The sequence below is a fragment of the Lutra lutra genome, chromosome 14 (assembly GCF_902655055.1).
Source record: "Lutra lutra chromosome 14, mLutLut1.2, whole genome shotgun sequence".
Taxonomy (NCBI): domain Eukaryota; kingdom Metazoa; phylum Chordata; class Mammalia; order Carnivora; family Mustelidae; genus Lutra; species Lutra lutra.
Window position 1 is genome coordinate 11,546,157 of NC_062291.1, and position 16,353 is coordinate 11,562,509.

Here is a 16,353-nt window from a genome sequence, read left to right on the forward strand (position 1 = left end):
AGAGAATTACAGACTGGCTCAGCTTACCCAGAGCATAAATCAGTGTATCCAGACACAGGTAGGAACATTAAAATGGTAAAATTTTCATGAACTACTAAAGCCTGAACATGGACTAGCTCAAAAGCAAAAAAATCTTGAAGGCTTTAGTTTTATGAGAACCCCACACTTCTATGGGTTATGCCTCTGGGTGCCCCACAAAATTCTCATGGTGAAGAGCCAGGAATGATCCCCTCATGGCTCTGGTATGGGGAATTAGCCAGTTTCCATGATGAAGGTTTGCTCTCCAATTTAAAAAAAAAAAAAAAAAAAAAAAAAGACCTTAGTTACACCTAGAAGTAAGGGCAACTTACCCACCTGCTTTTTTTTAGGCTTCCTGTGTCATCTAGGTTGGGAAAGGGCAAAAGAAAAAAAAGCAAAGATACACTTGCTAAGATTGTATCCCAAGCACACAAACGACTAAAAGACTTAAATTTAATCAAAAGATGACAGAGTACTTCCCATCCCCTACTCCTTACTACCATCAAAGGCTCTGGGATCATAGCAGTGGATGCAGCTGAATGAGCTGCCAGACAGGGGTCTTTAAGAAGTTCTAGCGGGAAATCAGAGACAACATGAGAGACAAAGGTACCAGAGGAATCTGAAGATCCTAGAACCTGCACCAATAGCAAAGATTACAGAGCACCCAACTCTCAGCTCAATTAATGTAACACTTCACATCCATTGACCTCATTCCTACTACTCAATATGTTATGTCCATTTCAACAAAATTACAAAACTTGTTAATAAGCAAGAAAAATATACAATCTAAAGAGACAAAGCAAGTATTAGAACCAGATTCAGATACATGACACAGAAATTGGAATTATAATTTTAAAGTAACTATAATTACTATAAGAATTCTAAAAGGAAAAGTAGGTGGGTATCATAAGCAGAATACAATAATAGATGGGTAATATAAGCAGAAAGATAGACACATTAAGAAAGAATAAACAGAAATGCTAAAAGTAAAAAAACACTAAAAGGAATGAAAAATGCCTTTAATGGGCTCATCAAAAGTACTAGTGAATTTAAAGATACAGAAACTTAACAAACTGGGATACAAAGAGAAAGCAAATGAGAAAGGGAGTAAAAAGGGGACTTATACTTTTTATAGTTTTTTTTTTAATACATCTTCTGAACTTTTTTTTTAAGATTTTTAAAATTTATTTATTTGACAGACAGAGATCACAAGTAGGCAGAGAGGCAGGCAGAGAGAGAGGGGAAAGCAGGCTCCCTGTTGAGCAGAGAGCCCGATTTGGGGCTCGATCCCAGGACCCTGGGATCATGACCTGAGCCGAAGGCAGAGGTTTTAACCCACTGAGCCACCCAGGCACCCCTAGTTTGTTTTTTTTTTAAATAATGAGTTTGTATTATGTTTGTGTTGAAAAAGAGGAAAAAAATATGTGAGAAGAATTGTCCTCCTTATGTAAGGGGTAAGGTGAGCTACTAAGAAGTCTAAATAAAAAATCATCTCATGGAGTTATCGTAAGTTTTATGATGAAATATGAAATGTTTTTTATTATATGATAGTCTATCAACGGAAAGTATGTTTTCACTAATTCTCATCCATGACCATTGGGATTCTCAATGATACAATCAGTAGGTGGCTGATGTATGTGTATTATAGAGACATGAAAAAGACATAAAAAGTATTCCCTTAAAAAAAAAAAAAAAAAAAAGTATTCCCTTCTGTCATGTAGGTCACACTCTGCCAAGGAGCCTGTAGTGTTAACAAACTTCTGCAATAATACCCAAGAACAATTAAAATACATTTTAAAATTTTAAAAAAGGAAAGAAAAAAGAAATAGAACACCCCCAAAACTGAAAATATTTCAAAAGATATAACATCCATATAATTGGAATACCAGGAGAAAAGGTAAAGCAGAAGAAATATTTGAAGTAATAATAGCTTAAAACTTTCTAAAAATTAATGGCATGCACCAAGTCAGATCTAGGAAGCTAGGAATACAAAACAGGATACCAAAAAAAAAAAAAAAAGCCCAAGTCTACAACTAGTCATGTTCTATTCAACATATAGAAAACCAAATGAGAAGAGATGTTTTGAAAGAAGCTAAAGGCAAAATATACCTTACCAACAAGAAAATGAATAAGAAATACTGCCCACTTCTCATCAAAAACCATGCAAACAAAAAAAGAGTGGAGCAACATATTGAGTGCTCAAAGCAAAATCCACCCACCTAGAATTCTATATATCCAAAAAGCTATCCTTCAAATGTGAAAGCAAAATACTTTCTCAGAAAGACAAAAAGTGAGGGAATTTATTTCAAGCAAACCAGCCCTGCAAGATGAAATCAAAAGAAGTTCTACACAAACAAAAGTGCTAAGGTCAGAAACTTGGATCTATGCAAATAAAGAAAAATAGTCAGGAAAAGGGTAAATGAAAGTAAATGAAATATTTTTGCATTCTTAATTGATGTAATAGGCACCGTGTGTTCAAAGTAATGATAATAACAATGTGTTGTGTGGATAAGTGAAATGAATCATAGCAATATTATAAGAAAAGGGAGGGAAGAATTGAAAATACTGTGTTATAAGTGAGTTGTGCTATCTATGAAGTGGTATCATGGAATTTGAAAGTGGATTTAGATTTGTTTTTAGTGTATTCTGCAAGCAGTAAGGCAATCCATAATTTAAAAAATCAAAAAGAGATCCAATATACAAGGAGAGGAGAGAAAATAAAGTTATATAAAATCTTCTTCTAAAGCCAGAGTTGGCATGAAAAGAAAATATTTTTTTAAAAAGAAACAAAGAAGGGCACCTGGCTGGCTTGGTCCGTATAGCATGCAACTCTTGATCTTAAAGAAAAAGAAAGAAAGAAAGAAAGAAAGAAAGAAAGAAAGAAAGAAAGAAAGAAAGAAAGGAAGAAAGAAAGAAAGGAAGAAAGAAAGAAGAAGAAATAATGAAGGGCAATGAATAGAAAACAGTTACAAATGTGGTATAAATATATATATGATAAACACATGATATAAATAAGTAATTGAATACATAAGTAAAAGGAAGAGAAGAGACAAATTTCCATTGTAGAAGTCTGCATAATTTATATAGATACTCTTCCTTCAGAGGGAGAGCACAACCACTCCTCTGCCTTGTTAAGTATTATTTAAAAAGCAAAATTCAACTGATACATTTTAAAGATCTTATTGGCTTCATTCAATGACTCATGAATTAGGCAGCATCCCTTCTAGTAGACAGATAAAAGCTCCAAAAAGCTGTACAAAATGAGAGACATTTATAGGCAGAAGGATGGTGGATAAAGAAAAAACTAGCCAAGCAAAAATAAAATATTGGGAGCTACATCAAAATAAAAAGATTCTACACAACAAAAGAAACAACCAACAAAACTAAAAGGCAACCTATGGAATGGAAGAAACTATTTGCAAATGACTTATCTGATAAAGGGTTATTATCCGGAATATATAAAGAACTTATAAAACTCAACACCCCCAAAATAAATAATCCAAGTAAAAATGGGAAGAAGACATGAATAGACATTTCTCCAAAGAAGATATCCAGATGGTCAACAGACATATGAAAAGATGCTCATCATCACTTACCATCAAGGAAATGCACATTAAAGGTGCAATGAAATACCACTTCACACCTTTCAGAATGGCTAACTTCAAAAACACAAAAACCAACAGATGTTGGGAAGGTTATGGAGAGAAAGGTCTCATGCAGTGCAAATTGTTGCAGTCATTCTGGAAAACAGTATGGAGGTTCCTCAAAAAGTTAAAAATGGACCTACCTTATAATCCAGCAATCACATTGGATTTGTATTTACCCAAAGAATACAAGAACACTAACTTGAAGGGATATATGCACCCCTATGTTCATAGCAACATTATTTACAATAGCCAAGATACGGAAGCAGCTGAAGTGTCCATCAATTGATGAATGGATAAAGAAAATGTGGCAGATGATAGAGAGGCAGATAGGTAGGTAGATAGATGGATGATAGATAACAGATAGATAATAGAGAGATAGATGGTAGAAAGATGATAGATATGGCATATATCTATATCTACATCTATATGTCTATATTTATATATCTATAGATGTGGCATATATGTATATATGCATATATACTATTCAGCCATAAAAAAGAATGAAATCTTGCCATTTGCAACAACGTGGATGGAGCTAGAGTATTACACTTACAAAATAAGTCAGAGAAACACAGTGCCATGTGATTTCACTCGTATGTAGAATTTAAGTAACAAAACAAGTGAGCAAAGGGGGGGAAAAGAGAGAGAGAAACCAAGAAACAGACTCTTAACTATAGAGAACAAACTGATGGTCACCAGAAGGGAGGTGGGTAGGGGGTAGGGATGGTAGGTGGGTAGGGATGGGGGAAATAGACAATGGGGATTAAGGAGTGTACTGGTTGTGATGAGCACTGTGTGATTTAAAATTAAAATTTTTTTAAAAATTAAAATTAAAACTCATTACTAGCAAAGAGGTAATTGTTTCAGGCAAGGTCACCTTCATTTTGGGGACAACAAGGTTCCCTCAGGCAGATTACTCTATTAGTTTTGACCAGGTAGTTCTAGAATGACTAGGTAAGATTACATTCCTGTAAGAAGCTAATACTATAATTATATTAGGTATTAAGTCTTGGTTTGGGACACGGGCTTAGCATAAGTAATTCCATTTTGAGTCTGTTGTCTCTTTTTTAACAGGACGAACCACACATAGTAACTTCCTACTTACATACAAAAGTGTATTTAAAAAACAGAGGAAAAATATAAACTTTACAGTGTAGAAAACTGATAAATACTATGTCAGCCATGGGGCGCCTGGGTGGCTCAGTGGGTTAAGCCGCTGCCTTCGGCTCAGGTCATGATCTCAGAGTCCTGGGATCGAGCCCCGCATCGGGCTCTCTGCTCAGCAGGGAGCCTGCTTCCTCCTCTCTCTCTTCCTGCCTCTCTGCCTGCTTGTGATCTCTCTGTCAAATAAATAAATAAAATCTTTAAAAATTAAAAAAAAAATACTATGTCAGCCAGATGGCCAAGGTCAATATCAAGAGTTATGTGTCACAATGATAGCATATAACCCTGATAAGATGTTAACATGGTACTTGACCTCTGTGGTCTTTCTCTTAAAAACCCATAACTCCAGGCTAAGCATGAGGAAAATATCAGGAAAATTCCACTATACATGAATCCCACAAAATGCCTGACTAGTACTCCTTAAAACTATCAAGGTTGAAAAACAAGAAAACAAGGAAATTTTGAGAAACTATCCCAGCCAAGAAGAGACTAAGAAGGCAAGACAACTAAATATAGTGCTGTATCTGAGATGGGATCCTGGAACAGAAAATGACATCAGATAAAAATAAGGAAATCTGAGTAAATTATGTTTATTTTTTTTTAAGATTTTATTTATTCGACAGAGATCACAGTAGACAGAGAGGCAGGGGGGTTGGGGAAGCAGGCTCCCTGCTGAGCAGAGAGCCTGATGCGGGGCTCAATCCCAGGACTCTGAGATCATGACCTGAGTTGAAGGCAGAGGCTTTAGCCCACTGAGCCACCCAGGCACCCTGAGTAAACTATGTTTAATAACAATGTATCAGTATCTGTCCGTTAATGGTTACAAATGTACCGCACAAACATAAGATGCTAGTTATAAGGGATACTGGATGCACAGCATCTGGGTATATGGGAATTCTAATACTATCTTGCTAGCTTATCAATTTTTCTGTACATTTAAAGAAATTAAAAATGCCAATGTACCAAAAAATTAAATCTATTACTTAAAAAATGTTTTCATTACATACTAGTAGTTTAATACAACGTCCTTATTGGCACTCTTAAAGAATGTATGCCTATAATATTTCCTTCTGAAGGCATACACTGGAATTATGTTTTAATATTAATTTAATGTGATTGGTATTGTTTATATGGATAATTAAATAAACATAAAAGCTTACTTAAGAAATAAAATAATAACTGTTTTTATATGTTGCTCAATGGTCTAAAATGCAGATTCCATGAATATTAGTGAAAGAGCTCACATTATGAACCTAAGAACCATTGTTGAAATCCGAGTGAGCAAGAAAACACAAGAACTAAGTTTAAGAGGGACTGGGCTTGGTGTCCTTCGAAACAGTCCAGGGGACTTGAAAGCAAGACGTTAAAGGAGTTAACCCTTGAAAGAAAATAGACACAAAGCACAGTGGTCCCGTTTAGATGCTCCCTTTCATATAAAGGTGGACATAAAATTCTAGAAACTCTTTCTGAGACAGAATCTGGTTTTCTCCATACCAGGAGCTGTGTATGCATCAAATTACAATCTGGTGTCCTTGCTGGTACTAAAAGCTCTCAAGGAATCCTTTAAAGTCTGCTTATTTGAAAAGATGAACTTTTTCTTAGTAGCAACAACAAGAAATATGAAATCATGGGGCAGAAAATAGATCTTCTGAGCTAGGGCAGAAGAACCCAATGTTGCATCCAGGCTTTGTGGTGAGAATATGCATTACGGAGGAGGAGAAGAACCCATGTGTCTTTTTAGATTGTATTCAAAGAATAAGATGCCACCAGAGAGAGTGAATCCCATCACGAGGAGATTCGTTATAGGTCCAGATGGGAGAAATGCCTCCTGGGGAGCTGGTTTCCTGCTGGCGGGCACGCTCAATAGTACGGAGGACTGTTCTATCTTCTGCGGTGTCCCTCAGTTAGAGATGATGAACCTGCCAGCAGAACCTCCACATGAGGGTCTGTACTATAACCAGAAGAAGGGGAGGAGAATAAAACACCTTGGGACAAAGATAGTGTTTATGGGTTTTATTCTATTAGGAGGCTGAGACATTGGAAAAGAAAGAAGGGTCTGGAGAGAGAAGAGGAAGGATTTGGGGCCTTGGAAGGATGCTCCGTGTTTGCAAGTCGAGCTTCCTCCTAACCAACACCCCCCTCCACCGCCAATGAGAGTGGCTGCAACCAGGTGGGTGTCCACCAAGGCCTGCCTATTCAATATGTGTCATAGCATCAGCCACTAATACTGCCCTGTCTTACTAGGCTGCAATAGAAGATGGAGACTGTGACTCTCTGTGGTATTCCCCAGACTTGACTTACAGGTCAAGTTTCACGAAGCATGCACCATGAAGAGAGAGGACAGCTGAAGCTGGAAAAGGGGAGGAGGGAACTGAATGGAACACCAAGGAAGAAGACAATTTCTGTATCTCAATATAAACTCAGCATCTAGCATCATGCTTGGCATAGAGTAAACTCTCAGCAAATGTCTGTTTACTTAAATGTTAATTCATTACCGGGAGATGGTGGTGTGCATTTTGGAAGGGGAGAAACCACTGGGGTCGTGTGGACATGGACTTAAATCCTAGCTCTGCCACTCTACTAACATTGTGACCTACAGGAAGTTATTTGAACCTTGGTTTCTATATGTATAAAGGAACAGTAATAATATTTATTTTATAGTGCTTTACACAGGATCACAGTGTACATATATGGCATCCAATAGAAGACCAGGTGTAGCAGACCGCAGACATTAGAGAAATGTTCCTATGATTAGTCTTGCTATAGTTTCACATTACTTTTTCCCAAAATGACAAGGGTTATTTGTTATCAAAAGTAGAAGAAACCTCTGATCCTTTCTGTCTGTTGCAATGTCCTAGCTAAATACACAAATGCTTGTATTTAACCAAACCTATGTAAGTGAATAAAACTATTTTCACTACAGGGCACCTGGGTGGCTCAGTGGGTTAAGCCTCTGCCTTCAGCTCAGGTTATGGTCTCAGGGTCCTGGGATCAAGCCCTGCATTGGGCTCTCTGTTCAGTGGGGAGTCTGCTTCCCCCTCTTTCTCTGCCTGCCTCTCTGCATACTTGTGATCTCCCTCTCTGTCAAATAAATAAATACAATCTTAAAAAAAACACTATTTTCACTACAATGTAGGGTTGATATTCAAAGCATGCAAAGATAGCTGATGCCATGAAGTATGTGTATATCTTCCAATGATATAGGGAGCATACGTATCCATTCGCAGTTACTTACTTCACCTAAAGATTCACAAATAGTGAAACTATGCATTCCAGAGCTCATCTACTTCATCTACTAAACCCTCTGCAATCAAGGAAGAGTGTTCAACCAGTTATTTAAATTAAAATTTTGTCACTTTTCAACTATCACTCTGAGGATCTCTGTTAATCATGATTTCTAGAAACAGAACTAGCAGTTTCTATGTCTTCTTCAATAAATAAAGTACTCATCTAATAAACAAAGGCCCATTTAGTCATTTTCTGCCAATGCTGAAGAAACAAACCTCTGCAAATTCATTTATTTCTACCCACCAAGGAGGGATGACACCAGTTACTTCCTTAATACATATTATCTTTCTATGATTACTGTGGTAAAAATAATTCACTTCTACTTTTAAAGTTTGTTCTGTACTAAAATATGTAAAGAATAGTAGCAATTTTATGTTAGTTTCAAGCAGACTTTTAAAAAATTGTTTATTACTGTGTATGCATTTAAAGAAAAATCAGAGATTTAAGGAAAACCTAGCAAGTCTCTTCTCTTGCCCTCTCACTCATTATTTTGAATGGCTTGTAGCATCTTCTGAATGTTTAATACCAATTTTGAAAAAAAAATAAATCTAAGGATTATCTAGCCCTTTTTGGAAAGCTGCTTTCTCTCAAATTCACAAAAGAATGAAAGAAAAAACAAACCAACCAACCTCCTTGTCAATGAGGCCCCCTGATAACAAAGAAAAACTGCTAACTTTGCTCAGTCCTTGCCTGAAAACATCCTCCCTCTCTGCTCCTTCTGCCACTCACTGTCAAAATACAGTAACGGCTTCACGTTTCTGAATCTTTTGTTAATGCTAAGGGTAGAAGAGGAAGGTAGATGCTTGCCCTTTAAAAAACAAGCTAGAAATCAAGTAAACCAAAAGAAAATATTAATAGTAATATTAAGAGACTAACTTCAGTTTTTATGTCTCGAAAGAGCAACTCGATGGGATTTTTTTTTTTATTTCCATGTTTCTCTGCAGGATAAGAACAATAACACATCATAGAATGTGTGTGTGTGTGTGTGTGTGTGTGTGTGTGTGTGTGTGCGTGCGCACATTTGACTTATTTACATGGTAAATACAATTCTCCCTTCTGATCCCAATGTGCATAATCTCACTAAATATTTGAGCTCTATTGACAGAGTTTGTTCAGCAAGGGTTAAGACACCTCCACAATCAGGTTTGAATATAAGGTTCCCTTGACCTCCCATAACAACTCTGTATATGAATGTCTTCCACAATAGTGTCAGACTTATATCTAAAAGGAGCCAGGTGTAAGTGCACAGTTGTTCTTCTGCTTGACTTATTGATCTTTATATAATTCAGTGGACTCATTCCTATTCTTTTTAACAATAGCTTTATTGAGACTATAGAAAGAGTGTATGAATTATAATTCACATACAATAAAATTCATCCTTTTAAAGTGCACAATCCAACAGTTTTGAGTAGATTGCCAGAATTGTTCCCCCATCACTGTCTAATTTTAGAATATTTTTATCCCCCCAAGGCCCATTCTCAACAACAGTCACTCTCCTTCCAGCCTCTGGAGCCCGAATCATCTACCTTCTGACTGTGTATTGGTCTCTTCCGGACAGGACATTTTCCTATTGCTCCTTTGTTTTTACACCCTTACATAGATTTTCTTACCACCTGTCACCTAGCATGTTTCATTTGGGCCTTTAAATCAGAGTTATATCTCCATAGAGAAATTATATGTTAAAAATCCCTTCTTTTTCTTTTTTTATTATTTGAGGTGTAATTGACATTTAGCATGACATTGGTTTCAGGTGTATAACATCATGACTGGATATTTGTATACACTGTTAAATAATCACCACAATAAATCCGATAAACATCTGTCACCACACATCATTACACAACTCTCCCAGCAGCTTTCAAATATGCAATACAGTGTTCTGAGATGTGGTCACCGTGCTCTACATTACAACCCAGGACTTATTTATTTTACAACTGGAAGTTTATACCTTTGGACCCCCCTTCACCCATTTTACCCACCTGCCCCTAACAACCACCATTCTGTTTTCTGTATCTATAGGGGGTTTTTTTCTTAAAATTTTAAAAAAGATTTTTATTTATTTATTTGACAGAGACAGTGAGAGAGGGAACACAAGCAGAGGAGTGGGAGAGGAAGAAAGAGGTTTCCTGCTGAGCAGGGACACGAGTGTGGGACTCGATCCCAGAAACCTGGGATCATGACCTGAGCTGTAGGCAGAAGCTTAGCGACTGAACCACCCAGGCGCCCCCAATGGATTTTGTTTTTTTTTTAAGTTTTAAGAGAATTCTTTACTCATTTCTTAAAGAATAATAAATTATGAAATGATTAAGCTCCTTAGATGAATTCATTCATTCCAACAAATATTTATTGAGGCATTTAACCAGTGTGTCTACAAGTGTGGAGTTTGCATGACCTAAACAGAATCCATGTGGTCCTTTATAAAGAAGCAAAAATTTGGGATTCACCTCACACCCATCAGACTTTCAAGCAGGAAACAAAGAAGGCTTCACCTTACAGGGCCTCTAGTTATTCTTCTTTTCTTTAAAGATTTATTTATTTATTTGAGTGAAAGCTAGACAGAGAGAACCAGTGATGGAGATGAGCTGAGGGAGAGAGAAAGAGAGAAACATTGTCCCCATTGAGCACGGGGCCAGACACGGGGTGTCCCAGGACCTATGGGATCATGACCTGAGCTGAAGGCAGTCACTTAACTGACTGAGCCACGCAGATGTCCCACCTCTGGTTAATCTTCTGCACACTAACATTTGTCACTTGGAGGCCAACCCTGAAAAAGGTCTGGAGATAAAACAGTGAGTTAGACACAGCATTTGATCTGAAATGATTTCAACACATTTTGTCTAGACATTTTGCCGATAGTATGTTAGTAAAATTACATGATTATGCTGATATGAAAAGGGCACTGAAAGAAAAGATTCCCAGTGACCAGCCACTTTCTGCTTCTTACAGAATATTCCACAAATACTTTTTTTTTCAGTATTAAGTATATCATGTGGTACAAGATGCTGTGATATATGATACATTTTCCATATTTGATCTTGCATTAAAAATACTTCTGTAAGGGGGTGCCTGGGTGGCTCAGTGGATTAAAGCCTCTGCTTTCAGCTCAGGTCATGATCTCAGGGTCCTGGGATCAAGCCCTGTGTCAGGCTCTCTGCTCAGCAGGGAGCCTGCTCCCCGCCCCCGCTGCCTCTCTGCCTGCCTCTCTGTCTACTTGTGATCTCTGTCAAATAAATAAAATCTTAAAAAAAAATACTTGTGTTAGCATGAATTCATTCGCTTATTTATTCATTAAAAGAGTATGTATTGAATTACTTGTGTCATGCAATGTTAAAGATAGTAAATCAAATAAATTAAATCTTCAAACTGTTAAATTAAAGGAGGAAGGTGAACATAAGAGACATTCAGAGAAGAGAACATTGGATCAGCAAAGGCTCCATGAGAAAAAAAATGAATTGTTTCTCTGAGGATATATAGGATTCCTCTGGGAACCAATACACACAGGCTATTCATATAGTGGATAACACATAAATACAAGTGTATAGAGCACCAAAACATGTAACTCAATCCCAGTTAAATTAAGTTTGATTCCAGTTAGATCCAACGAATCAATCTACCTCTTTGGAGTCAAGTATCTGCTCGTACTAAGACTATACCAGAGAGACTTGAACAAAACAACTAGTATATGACTATCTTATATTTGGGCCATATAAGAACCTGGAGACCAGTATTAGGGATACCCAGGGAGAGACCCTTAAAAATAGTACATCCTAGTGAGAACAGCTCTGTGCACTCAAGAGGAAAATGTGTCCATCTGCCAATATGACCTCGGTCTTTTCACTCCTTAATTGCTGAGAAGCAAATGGCTGACTGGATCCCCTCTCCAGATTAGAGAGGGAGAAGAGATGGAAGAACAGTGTCAACCTTGTGTGCTGCAATGGGGGACTGAGAACCTGCTGTTGCTCAATGACAAACCTGTAAGTAAAGAATCTTGTTAGTTCTGCCGCTAATGTGGCTTTTTCCTCTGGACGTGCCCCAGGACGTGGATCAGAGCATCAACAAACAAGGGGAAAAAAAACAATACTAGTACATCTAACACAGTCAAGCAAGGAAGGAGAGAGACAGAGGAAAAAAAAAGCTTAGATTAAGCATCCCAAAAATGTAAAAATTAAACCACTAGAAGAGATAGGCCAGACCAGGAACAATAGTGGGCACTTAGGGAGTTTCAATCATGCTACAAAAGACTTTATAGAAATATAAAACTAAAAATATTCAATAGATGTTGAAAAATAGGACAGTTACTGGTGAGATCAGAATTGGTGACCTCAATGATACAATGTAAGAAATATCTTAAAGCACAGAGCCAAAAGCACAAAGAAACAGAAAACTGTACCGGGAACCTGAAAATTTGGAAGAGAGATCTTATAGAAATGCATGTGGATTGTTCTGGAGTTCTGGGGGTAAGGACAGAAACAGAGGACAAGAAATGAAATAAAATAAACATGTATTTTTTTTCACTTGAGCTGAATAAAGAGCCAAGCCTGCAGATAAAAATTATTCATTAAAAAACCCGGGCAAAGTTAATGATTAAAAAAATGCTTGGTGAAATTCCAGTTCTTCAAAGAAAAGGAGAAAACATGTACAAGCTTCCAGAGAGAAGAAACAAATTACCTAAAAAGGAAAATGGATCAGACCAGCCACAGGCTAAGTTATCTGCCACAAGGGCAAAAACAAAGCAGCAGAAAACCATGTACAGAATATTGAGAAGTTAGAATTATAGCCTGATCATTCCATTCCTAGTCAAGATTCTAATCTCTGACAGGGAAAAAGAAAGATACATGTGGATATGTTATATTTCTGGAAATATACTTTTCTTCTTCCTCATTAACTAACACCATTATATCAGGGAAAACCTCGAGAGACAGCAAGGCAAAAGGACTAACAGCGGAAGAGGGGAGGGATGGATAGGTACATTTCATATACCTATAACCGAAATGAATGCAATAAAATTTGAAGAGATTGAAGAGAAATCTTTAAAAATCAAATGACTATAAATCATCAAAATCGAAGAGAACTGACATCGAAAGGGAAAATATAAGACGAATTTGGGATTGAAAAGATTAAATTATGCCAATTAAAACTCAGAGTTAGGTTGTTGTAAAGGAGAGGGAAGGGGTGCCTGGGTGGCTTAGTGGCTTAAGCCTCTACCTCTGGCTCAACCCAGTCATGATCTTAGGGTCCTGGGATCGAGCCTCCATTGGGCTCTCTGTTCAGTGGGGAGACTGCTTCTCCCCGCTCTCTCTCTGCCTGCCTCTATGCCTACTTGTGATCTCTCTATCTGTGTTAAATAAATAAATAAAATCTTTAAAAGAAAAAAAAAGGAAAGGGGAAAGAAAGAAAAAAAGAAAGCCTCTCTCAGATTGTAGCCAATAAGAAGACCAGGGAAATGAATATGTTCCAAAAACCTCAGCTTGGGGAGAAGCATGCTGGGGAGCGGGGAATGAAGTCCTCATGAGTTAATAGCTGGTGACCTGTCCCCAAGCCTAGCAGGGACACATGAGTGTGCCAAAGCAGTCAAGCCAGGGATGATGGCTACAAAGGAAATAAAAGCTATGGGAAAAATAAATGCAACTTGTTAAATTCTTTAAAAAAAATTTTTTTAAGAATAAAGGGAAAAGAAACTGCAAAGAAACAGATCTATTAGAGCACAAATAAATAAAAAGGAGGAAAATAATTGAATAAGTAATCAACAAGGTTGAAGATATGCAAAAGATACATATTAGAGAGGCAGAGATACAGATCACATTTCTATCCTAAAACAAGTGAAATTGGCAATAAATTACAAAAACCATACCAATATAACCTAACCTACTTATAAATGAAATATAACAGTCCACAATAACTCTTGGTTCAAAAAAGAAAGTGCACACAATTTATAAATACAAAGGTATAGAGAGAACACACCATGCCACAACCCATATAATCTAGCAAACTGTCAGTGGAGAAATGGTATTGCTTTAAGTGCTTTAATTATTAAAGAAAACAGTTATTGTGCTGAAATTTCTCATTATCAAGATGCAATTTTAATACTTTATTTTGTATCTAATTCAAACTATCTTTTAAGATTCATGATTTTCAGTCATTTTAATATCTACATTTAATCTGCCCCATCAATCAAATAATTTCAACAGAAGTCAAAAGAAAAGACTAATAAAAAATAGTCCACATAGTAGGTTATCGGATGAAACATTCATTAAAACATTAAAGTAAGAGCATTTGAGATAACTGGATATTTTGGTGAATTTTTAAAAACAGCTTGGGCTGCCATAACAAAATACAACAGATTGGGTGGCTACAATGACAGGAATCTATTTCTCACAGTTCTGGAAACTGGGAAGTTCAAGGTCAGGGTGCCAGCCAGTTCTGTTCTGCAGTGAGGGCTCTCTTCCTGACTTGAAGCCAGATGCCTTCTCCCCGTATTCCCCCCGTATTCCATGTAAGGAAAGTTATGGCAGAAAGAGACAAGAGTTTTGGTATCTTTACCTTTTTATACAATAATCCCATCATGACTGGGCATCCTCATTACCTCATCTAAATTTAATTACCTCTGAAAGGTCCCATCTCTAGATATAATTAAACAGGCGGTCAGAGATTCAACCTATGAATGGGCAGGGGGGAAGAGACACAATTCAGTCCATAGCAGGACCCATCACAGATTTTTGCATTTTCACTGTCTTTATTTAGAATTCCTATTCAATTTAAAATTAATCCAGTTTCATATACAAACACAACAGTTGTGAAATAGACTTCAGCGTTATTATAAATGTTTATATGTACCGTGAGTTTGCAGACATTTTACTAGTTAAGAAGTCATTCTGAACTTGCTTCCTGCATATAGCCTAAGAAGGACTTTGATATCTAGGCAATCAGCGACCTGTAAGTACACTCTTTCTTCAAAAGCTTTCTAAAAAACAGTGCACAAACTAAACAGAGCCAGCTGTTGGAAGTATCCATTAAACATTAACTGTTCCAGGTAAAATTATCACAATCCACACTTTACACATAAGAAGCTATCTCTGAGATTATTACTGTAATACCTAACTATACTGCTAACAATGGAAGAGCTTAACAGCTAGTAAACTTGCCACTCCAGGTATTACAAAGAGAAGTTAATGTAGTTGAAAGTAAAACAGCCAGGGCATCATAAAAGTAAGGTGAACAGGGGTGCTTGTGTCTGAGCTTCTGACTCTTGGTTTTGGCTCAGGTCATGGTCTCAGGGTGGTAAGATCCAGCCTTGTGAGATCCCACTGCGCGTGGAAACTCCATGGAGTTTCTCTCCCCTCCTCTTCCTCTGCCCCTCACCCCCATCGTGTGCATGAGCACAATCTCACTCTCTCTCTCTCTAAAATTTAAAAAAAAAAATCCTTTTTTTTGAAATTTATTTTTATTTATTATGTTCAATAAAGAAAATCTTTTTTAAAAAACTAAGGTAAACAAAATCACAGAGTAGTAACGAATTAACAAGACAAATGCAAATCTTCAGAATTATTTGCTGCTTGAAATTCTTTATATTGAAAGATGATACAAATTCTATATATGAAATGATTTCACATAATCCTTTATATGAAATTTTCTTTTCCCATTCTGTGACAATAAACAAAGCCCACCCAAATGAGAATAACCAAAGGCTTTATTCAGAGCTTGCCATAACAAGAGTCAGTCCCCCTGTGCCTGGCAGAGACTCAAAAGGCAGACAGAGGAGTGGGAAAGCTTCATAGTGGGGAAAAAACTGGAAGGTTTTGGGTCTGCTCTGATTGGAGGCATGTGGTATGTGGAAACTGGAGGCAGGCTAAGTAGAAGTAAGGCATTCTAGATGACTGGTTAGAGGAGCATGTTTGGTTTTCTTTGTTTGGTCATAAGTTAGAAGTGGAAGCAGAAATTAGGAAAGCTGACAGCTATTGATTATTTCCGGTTTGGGCTGATCGCTACAGAAGTTATGGTTTCGTGTCCTGGCCTGGTTGCTGCAGATTGTGGTCGAAGAACCATGAGAGACTGTGGACTCTGAGGAACTAACTGAGGGTTTTGGAGGGGGCGAGGTGGGAGGTTGGGTGAGCCTGGTGGTGGGTATTGTGGAGGCACGTATCGCATGGAGCACTGGGTGTGGTGCATAAACAATGAATTCTGGAACACTGAAAAGAAATTAAAAAAAATAAATAAAAATTAAAAAAATAAAATTGAA